General features: G+C 35.4%; 1 non-coding gene and 1 pseudogene across 1 annotated transcript; one reads left to right on the top strand and one right to left on the bottom strand.

Moving 5' to 3' along the window:
• Window positions 1–1,630: 1,630 nt before the first annotated feature.
• On the bottom strand, window positions 1,631–4,305 carry LOC119371303 (uncharacterized; annotated as a pseudogene).
• Window positions 4,306–6,134: 1,829 nt separating this feature from the next.
• Window positions 6,135–6,241, top strand: LOC119371316 (small nucleolar RNA R71). The gene has a single exon (XR_005178919.1). It is a non-coding gene; the product is annotated as a small nucleolar RNA R71 (small nucleolar RNA).
• Window positions 6,242–10,265: the final 4,024 nt, after the last annotated feature.

Raw genomic sequence — 10,265 nt, 5'->3', positions numbered from 1 at the left:
TTCTCGGGATCTCACAATACGGTACGAATCCCCTACCTTCTCTACTAATTTCATATGCACCATGACATCTACATCAAGTCTAATACCCTTTCCACCTCCCACAACATCATAAATTGGTCGAGCAGGGTTCCAAACTCTCAAATAGGATGTAATACAGGTCACAAAACACCCCATCATAATAGCTTCCTTGTTTGCCCTTGTAATCCTAGCCCATCGTTGGCATAACCAATAGCCAATATTAAGAAATATCCCCTAATCTATTGCCTAGATAAAGTATAATTCATTTAGACTCAACACTCCATCACTCTCATTGCGCGCAAAAATTATGTTGGCCAAGAATTTGTGAATGTACCGATAGACTGGGTTTCTCAATTTAGAAGCTTTTGATAATCTAGGATTATAGTTATTCTCCCCAGTCAGTTTTATCCGTGTGGTTTGATCTCTAAAATCTTTAAGTATTTGGTTAAAGGCATTTTCAGTGGGGAACCCAAAGATATGACTAACTTCGTTTATTGAAAGCTCATAATTTCTCCTAAAAATTCTAAACTTAATTTTAATAGGGAAATTATCAGGCAACAGACGAATAAGAGTAGAATATGAACTCAAGAACTCTAAGGTCATTGGTGCATAAACAAAGTCTTTCATTACAATAAATTGTTCCCACCCAATGCGCTCAAGCGGTTCTAACACAACATCTCTAAGCCCAACTTTTGCTAAAGCAGATTCATTAATAAAGCGATTTGGCAAAGTAAGGTGAAGAGAGAGTTTATTTTACCTTTCCTGTTGTTCTGGTGAACCGAACTCAAATGGAGAAGGAGCAGGTGCCGTAGGAGGAACCGTTGGCCGAATTCTAGCGCCACTAAAGTGGCAAATCTACTTCGTTCGTATCTTGGAGGCATGGTGAAAGAAAGAGAAGAGAAAAGAAAAGGGTTGCTAAGCTTTTGGTAGAGAGAAAAAAAGAGAGATGAAGGAGAGGAAGAATGGCGCGCTTTGAGAAGAAGAGAGAAAATGAAGGTGAGGGGTTAGGCATGCACTTTAAATAGGGAGGCAATGAAGAGTTGTGTGGTAACCGGAAGGGCGTGCTATTTTTAAAATGCAAATCTGGAACGTGGCACGGGCGCGCTGACTCCTAAGTCTTGGAGGCGATGACTGGCACGGGCATGCTACAGGTAGCACGGTCAAAGATAGACATCTCCTTGAAGCACGGGCGTGCTATTTGGCACGGCTGGAGCACGCTAGCCTCTGATCTGCGAGAAAAATTTTCTTACTTGGCACGGGCGTACTGAGAAGCACGGCTTGGCATGCTAGAGTATGACTTGCGAGGACAAAAAGCGTCTTACCTGGCACAGGCATGCTAAAGTCTGACTTGCGAGACGAATTTTTTCACCTTTTGTCAACACAGGCATGCAACCTGGCACGACTTGGGCGTGTTAGAGCTTGTGCCTCACTTTTACCTGAAAGGACTTGATTAAAAACAGAAGAATAAGCATGATTAATTATTTTTTTTTTTAGGAGAATGACAAAAATAAACCAAAATAAGAGAGATAGAGAAAAGAATATGGATTGTCTCCCACAAGCGCTTTTGTTTAACGTCGTTAAGCTTGACGCACTAGACCCAATTTAGGCAAGATTAAACAAGACTTATAGTGGTTTTGACTAGATCAAAGTCTCCATTTTGGTAAACTTTCAATCGTTGAGCATTGACTTTGAAACTCCTGTTTCCACCCACTATTTCAACTACTCCATGTGGAAAAATTTCTTTGATCGTGAATGGTCCCAACCACCTAAAACACAATTTTCCTGGAAAAAGACGAAGTCTCGAGTTATAGAGCAATACCTGTTCGCCTACCTTCAGATTTCTCAGGATAATGTGCTTATCATGCCACTGTTTGGTACGGTCTTTATAGATCTTAGCGTTCTCAAAAGCATGAAGTCTCAATTCATCTATCATATTCAATTGAAGTAACCTTTTTTCACCAACCTCTTTGGTATCAAAGTTAAGAAACTGGATTGCCCAATATGCCTTATGCTCTAACTCAATAGGAAGATGACATGTCATACCATAAACCATTCGATACGGAGACATACCAATTGGTGTTTTAAATGCTGTTCTATAGGCCCAAAGTGCCTCATCAAGTTTCTTGGACCAGTCCTTTCTTGATTGGCCAACTATGGTCTCCAGTATTTTCTTGACCTCCCTATTAGTTACCCCCACTTGTCCGCTTGTTTAAGGGTGATATGGGGTACCTACACGATGAGAGACACCATACTTTGAAAGAAGAGAATTTAAGTACTTATTCTACAAATGCTTACCACCGTCTATGATTATTGCTCTTGGAGTACATGACATGTGAAAATGTATTTCTTAATGAAGTTCATTACACTCTTGGCATCATTGCTTGGAAGAGCAACAGCTTCCGCCCACTTCGAGACATAATCCACCGCTACTAGAATGTATTGGTTGGAATAAGAAGATGGAAATGGTCCCATGAAATCCAAGCCCCAAACATCAAAGATCTCTACTTCAAGGATATTGTTTAATGGCATCTCATGTCTTTTGGAGATATTTCCTAACCTTTGACAATGATCACAGATACGAACAAAGTTAAAAGCATCTTTAAATAAGCTAGGCTAATACAAACCACTTTCTAAAATACGTGCTACCATCTTGCTTGCTCCAAAATGTCCTCCACATTCCATTGAATAACAGAAATGAGGAACACTTTCCATCTCTTCTTCCGGCATACATCGTCTGAAGAGTTGGCCACTACAATACTAGAACAAGAAAGGCTCCTCCCAATAGTAATATTTAAGAACATGAAAGAATTTTTTTCTTTTGCTGATAAGAAAGATTGGGAGGAGTAATCTTGCAAGCGAGGTAGTAAACTATATCAGCATACCACAGAGCTTGTATATTTGCTTGAAGAAGAAGATGTTCATAGGGGAAGTCTTCATTAATTTGCAACACTGCTTGCCCTTCTTCCCCCAACTCAAGCCTTAACAAGAGGTTAGCTACAAGGTTCTTGGTTTCCTTTTTATCACGAATCTCCAAATCAAATTCCTGCAAGAGAAGAACCCAATGAATTAGTCTAGGCTTTGCATCTTTCTTTTCTAACAAATATTTAATAATTGAGTGATCAGTGTAGACAATTATTTTAGCTCCAATAAAATATGCTCTAAATTTATCAAAAGCAAAAATAATAGCAAGAAGTTCTTTTTCAGTGGTGGCATAATTTAATTGTGCATCATTCAATGTACGACTAGCATAATAAATGACATGCAACTTCTTTATTTTCTTTGCCCAAGAACAGCTCCTATAGCATGATCATTAGCATCACACATAAGTTCAAAATGTAGGCTCCAATCTGGTGTAGCAATGATAGAAGCTGAAATCAATTCTTTCTTCAACCTGTTAAAAGCATTCAAACACTCTTGGTTAAAATCAAAAGGAACATCATAAATTACAAAGAGGTTTTGTGATTTTGGAGAAATCCTTGATAAATCTCCTGTAAAACCCTGCATGACCAAGAAAACTCCTTACTCCCTTCCCAGAATTTGGAGGTGGTAGCTTTTCAATTACCTCTATCTTGGCTTTATCCACTTCAATCCCTTTTTCTGAGATTTTATGCCCTAAAACAATACATTCACTAACCATTAAATGACATTCTTTCCAATTCAAAACAAGGTTAGTATCTTTGCATTGTTGCATTACTAGAGAGAGGTTATAGAGACAAGAATCAAAAGAAGAACCAAACACAAAAAAATCATCCATAAATATTTCAATAATTTCTCAACTATGTCAGAAAATATGGACATCATGCACCTTTGAAAAGTCGCAAGAGCATTGCATAACCCAAAAGGCATTCTTCTATAAGCAAAAGTACCATAAAGCCAAGTGAAAGTGGTCTTTTCTGGATCCTCGGGAGCTATAGGTATTTGAAAATACTATGAATAACCATCTAGAAAGCAATAGTAAGGGTAACCTGTAAGTCTTTCAAGCATTTGATCAATAAAAGGCAAAGGAAAGTGATCTTTGCGTGTTGCTTTATTTAACTTTTGATAATCAATACATACATGCCAACCTATGACAGTTCTAGTAGGAATTAATTCATTATTTTTATTAGAAATAACTGTCATACCTCCTTTCTTTGGGACAACTTGAACGGGACTTACCCGCTTTTTATCTGAAATTGGATAAATAATGCCAGCATCCAAAAGATTAATGATTTCAGCTTTGACTACTTCCTTCATGTTTGGATTTGATCTCCTTTGATGCTCAATCGAAGGTTTATAGTCTTCTTCCATTAAGATCTTGTGCATGCACACACTTGGACTTATTCCCTTCAAATCTACGATTGACTAACCTAAGGCTTTCCTATGCTTTCCTAAAACTTGCAACAACCTTTTCTCTTCATCAAGTGATAAGTGAGAGGAAATAATGATAGGCAAAGAATTATTCTCACCTAAGAATGCACACTTTAAATGAGATGGAAGTTGTTTTAATTCTTGCTTTGGTAATTCACTTACTTCCTTACCTTTTATGCTTTGATCATTAATGTCACCTTTATCAATGGTTACTTTATTTTCAAATTCAAGGTGTCTTTTGCACAATCATCAATAACATCAATTCTAAAGCAATCATTATAATCCATATGAAGTTTACAAGACTTAAGAACATCAAAAACAACTTCCTCTTGATCTACCCTTAAGGTTAATTTACCTTCATAAATATTAATCAATGCTCTTGCAGCTACAAGGAAAGGTCTTCCAAGGATTAAAGATCCTTCTCTATCTTCATCAATGTCAAGAATAACAAAATCAACATGAAAAATAAATTTACCTGTCTTGACGAGCACATCTTCTATAATTCCTCTTGGATATTTGATTGATCGATCCGCCAATTGTAGAGACATTCTTGTTGGTTTCAACTCTCCCATTCCTAGCATCTTAAAAACCTCATAAGACATAAGATTAATACTTACACCTAAATTTGCTAAAGCTTTTTCAAAATCAAGATTTCCAATATTACAAGGGATAGAAAAACTTCCTGGATCTTTTAACTTTGGAGGCAATTTATTTTGAATGATAGCACTACACTCCTTTATTAACATTACCGTTCCTTGATCATCGATCTTCCTCTTCTTACTCAGGATCTCCTTCAAGAATTTTGCATATCTAGGCATTTGAGCAAGGGCTTCAGCAAAATGGATGTTTATTTGAAGCTTTTTGAAGACATCAAGAAATTTGAGGAAACTCTTATCATCTTGTATTTTCTTGAGTCTTTGTGGGAAAGGAATAGGTGGGACATAAGGCTTTACTTCCTCTTTCTCTTCTAAGTAAATGATGGGGATCTTTTTCTGTTTCTCTTTTTCAACCTCCTTCCCAGGTGGATCCTCCAATTGTTTGCCATTCCTCAAAGTGATAGCTTGTACCTGTTCTTTAGGATTCTTTTCAGTGTTACTAGGTAATGTACCTTGGGGTCGAGAAGCCATCATGTTAGCAAACTGCCCTAGTTTAATCTCTAAGTTCCTTATCGCAGCTTGTTGGATTTTGTGATTTTCCCGAGTTTCATTCTTAAAGTCCATATGAGATTTAGAGAGAGCAGTGAGAAGATCATCATGAGTCTTTTGCTCCTGAGAAGGAAAATCTAGTGGTGCATTCAAGGCATTTTTTGGATTCCCATAAGAAAGATTTGGATGATTCCTTAACCTGTTATCATAAGAGTTAGAATACGGGTAATTCTTCCTTCCTTGATTCATCACATAGTTGACTTGCTCCAAAGTTTGTGGATTTAAAGAACCAACATGCATTCTCCAATTCCATGTTGCCCATTACACCTGTCACATGCTTGCACAATAGAATTAACAGAGTTAGTTGTCAACAAATCCAACTTTCTTACCATATTATCCACCTTGGCATTGAGTGCAGTAATGGCATCGATCTCATAAATTCCTGCAGGTTTCTTCCTTTCAGAACTGTTTTGATAATGGTTGTTGCTTGCCATCTCTTCTATCAAGTCATACGCCTCATCAATTCCCTTTCTTTCAAAAGATCCACCAGTAGCTGCATCTAGAGTGATTTTTATGTTAGGAGATAATGCATTATAAAAAGTTTGTACCTGTAACCACTTGAGCAAGCTATAATGTGGGCACTTCCTTAATAAGTCCTTGAATCTCTCCCAAGCTTCATACAAACTCTCTTGATAATGGCGTGCAAATGTCATTATCTCATTGCGAAGCTTTATGGTCTTTGAAGATGGAAAGAATTTTGCCAAAAATTTCTGGGCTAATTCCTCCCATGTTGTAAAACTTCTAGTAGGGTATGATTGTAACCAAGATCGTGCTTTATCCCTTAGAGTGAAAGGAAATAGTCTTAATTTTATGGCATCCTCAGAAATCTTTTTGTTTGAATATATCGCAAATCTCTAAGAAATTTATGATATGGGCATTAGGATCTTCACTGGGCAAACTTCCATATTGAATTGAGGTGGAAAGCATTTGAATAATTGTAGGTTTAATCTCAAAATTGTTAGCTTCCACGCTAGGCCTAGTGATTCTTGAGGTTGCTCCATTAAGAGAGGGAGTTGTGTAATCTCGCAAGGTGCGGACATGAGGTTAAGGTCCGTTCTCTGGGTTAATTTCATCAGCCATATTTGCTTGCTGTCCTTGTTTGCTCTCACATGTTCTTCTACAGCGTTGTTGCTACGACAAGTCTTTTTGATATCTGGGTCAAAGATTAAGGGCTCAGTTCTACCTGATCTTCTTTGCATAAACACTTGAAATGGTCTTCTAGAAAAATTAAAAATAAAAATAAATGTCTAAATTAATAATAGGGTAATTAGTATTGATATTGGTAACGTCAATCTCCTGGCAACGGCGCCAAAAACCTATGAAAACCCCCATGAGTCAAACCATATAGCTTCCGCATCAAGTTATTATTCTAATGTGATTTATTACCTTTTTCATATCAAAAACCTTTCTCCTGATAGTGATTAATGAAATAAATCAATCAATGGGAGAAACTCTGCCTAGAAGCATTAAGTTCAATAATGAATTATACTTTAAACAAAGAAAAACAAATCTAATATTATAAATTGGAAAAGAAATTAAGCTACATCAAATCCCTAGTACGAGAGTTTTAGTTCGACATAGTAATTAAATAAAACTCAATTAAACTTGAAAATAATTCCATAATCATTGTGTATAATGAAAAATAAAAACAAGATTAAGAGTTTAGAGATAAAAACTAGTCAACAATTAATGTTGATCACTAAAGTCTTAGAGAGAGAGAATAACAATAGAACAAAAGATGCTAGAACCAGAGATCTCCCTACAATGAATGGATTCTCTCTTTATATAGACTTCCTGGTAAAAAATCCAACTTCATTTAGGAAATAGAGTCTTTATTGAGTAGGAAATCTCTTGGAAATAGGAGACTGTTTAGGCTTTTAATTTCTTCTCAATTACGACACTCCCATGCGTCTAAATAGGATTTAAACTTGATTGGCACGTTAAAAAAGTATCTCATGTGGGCTCCTACAAGTGGTAGGGACTGGGCTGACGTTTTCAGCTCAAAACAGAACTTGACTTTGGGCACGGGCTGGGCGTGCTAGAGCATGAGTTCTAAGGTGATCGCAGCACGGGCCGTGTTCAGTTGAGCACGCTCTGGGATATATTCTGTGGCATGGGCGCGCTGGTCTGCACGGCCAGGGTGTACTAGGCTCTGAGTCTTTAAGATGGAGGCAGCACGGGTCGTGCTTAAGTGAGCACACCTTTGAATTATATCATTCTGTGGCACGGGCATGCCATATAGCATGGCTAGGGCGTGCTAGGCTCTTAGTCTCTACGCTGATTTTTCCTTAAATCCTGCACGGGTGTGCTGGGTTGCACAGCCTCTGAGAGTTTTGCTTACTTTGCTCTTTTTTGTATCAAAATCCTACAAATTTCTTCAAAGTCAAGTGATTTGTGTTTCAAGGAAGCTTTGAACAAATATCTAACTAAAACCGAATAAAAACTAACTAAAATGATTAAAACTACTAAAATCCCAACAAAAACTATATTAAAAATATTATAAAAATAACTCCTATCAGAAACAATTATTCACAATCTCAAAAATATCAAAAATTTCTTAACATGAAAATAAACTAAGTGTTTCATAAACAAATTATTTTCTTGCAAAAATTTAATTACCAACAAAACACATTCCTTAATTTAAACATGAGTTAATAAAATCTTTAACACTAATAATTATTCAAATTATGATAAGTAGAATATGAATTTTCACAAAATTTATTAACCTTTAAATAAAATGATCATGAATGTAATTTCAACATTCCTATAGGTAAACTTAGTCATCCCTTCTCCACAATTAAAATGCACAATATTAAAAAGATGAAAAGGTCTTTTATCAAGGTTATAATGGGGATTAGGGGGTATAATTTGGTTAACAAAGAAAAGGACAAAAAGGATAAACAAATAGTATAAATAATGTACATTCTTTATGTAAAGAGAGTTTTAACTTTGAGATTTTTTACTAGCCTAATTGGAGATACTTTGACAAGGTTTCTTTATAATAGTACTTTGATAATTCCTTCTTCCTTGCTTGAATTTCCCAAACTTGAATTTTTGATTATTTTCATTTTTTTTCTTCATGGGGTGTTTATCTTTTGTACTCCACTTGCTAGATACTCTCTTTCTTTGATTTTTCTTCCTATGTCTTAATATAATTTTAAAATTATTTATTATACATTAATGTACTTTAGGGGAAAGGTTTTTGTAATTTGGTTTAGTAGCTAGGTTTGATATGACGTAATCAAGAAAAAATATTTTGATATAGGCTCAAAGGGTTCCAAGGGTCATACTTTAACATAAGGTGGCATATGCTAAATATGAGTTTAAAACAAAGAATGCCTAGATCATCCTTTTCTAAATGTGTACATTTAAAAGTTTGCCTCAAAGAGAGTTCTAATTTGTTCTAGAAATGCCAAGGTTAACTAAATTTTGATTAAAACATACATATATACCATAACAATTACAAAAATTGGTATTCATGACCTTAAAAATAAATGGTTAAATCAAAAAATTATGTGAGTCAAAAATTAAAATTAAAGCTCAAAAATAAATAATTTTGAAAAACAACTAAATTTATCACAAGTTAGTAAATTATGATAATTCTCAAGCTTGCTCATAATTATTCCAACCATATTAAGCTAATAAAAAAAATTAAAATTTTAACTAAAAAATTTCCTTTCCTCAACTTAATTTAGCATATTGTCCCCAATGTATGCAAAAATAAGACCAATTTTTCAAACTTATTATATATCATCAACACAAGGTGCAATAATAAAGATAAAAGTTAAGAATAGCTTACTGCCTTTATATTGAAAAATATAATAAAATTCAAGCAAATTAAGTGCATTAGTTCCAATGACTAAATCTTGAAAGTGGAGCGAAAAAAATAGAAGAGTGAATCGGGTCTCGTGCTGGTGTGCCATGGGCGTGGCAATGGCCACAGCCTACCCGTGGAGTCCTCTAGGTCTCCAATATTCAGCATGGACAACGCGACACAGTCGTGGCGTCTAACACGGCTAGGCCGTGTCTCTTGTGGAAGTGCCCTCAAAACATTGCATAGCTACCATGTGCGTGTAGTCCTCTAAACCTCCTATTAAAGTCCCGATTAAGCGTGGAAGGGCCACAGGTGTGGCATTTTACATGGCCAAGCCGTGCACTTCCCTGACTAACAACCCTAATCTATTGTTTTTTCTAATAGGTGGAAAGCCATCACTACAATAAAGCTATATATCGGAGGAGGTTTTTTTTACCTATAGGGGCGGCTAGGCATGACTGGTCCAAAATTTTTAAAATATTGAACCTGAACTGACCCTTGAACCGTCAGTTCCTGTGCAATTCTGATAAACCGACGGTTCCAATCACGGTTTTCAGCGGTATATGTTTTTTTAAAAAAAAATCGGTGCAAATGTTACATCTTTCTTCCAAAATATTAATATAAGTTTAAAAAATATTAGTAAATTTTATTTTAAATAAATTTTAGAATGCTCATACTCATATAAGAATAAAATTAATTAATTTTACAAAATAATCAAATAAATTATCTCTTTATTTTGTTTAAATGTTATTAATTAAATAATATATAAGAAAATTTTGAAAAATGCTTCAAAAGAATATAATTTTAAACTTAGTAAACAATTTAAAAGGGTAAAAATAAAGTTAAAAACAATATAAGTTTAGACTAAATATTTCTCTCTT

This window comes from Jatropha curcas, chromosome 4 (assembly GCF_041381405.1).
Source record: "Jatropha curcas cultivar XTBG-Jc1 chromosome 4, XTBG_Jcur_1.0, whole genome shotgun sequence".
Lineage (NCBI taxonomy): Eukaryota > Viridiplantae > Streptophyta > Magnoliopsida > Malpighiales > Euphorbiaceae > Jatropha > Jatropha curcas.
Note: the sequence above shows the minus strand (reverse complement) of the source record. Positions and strands in the feature narration are given on the sequence as shown.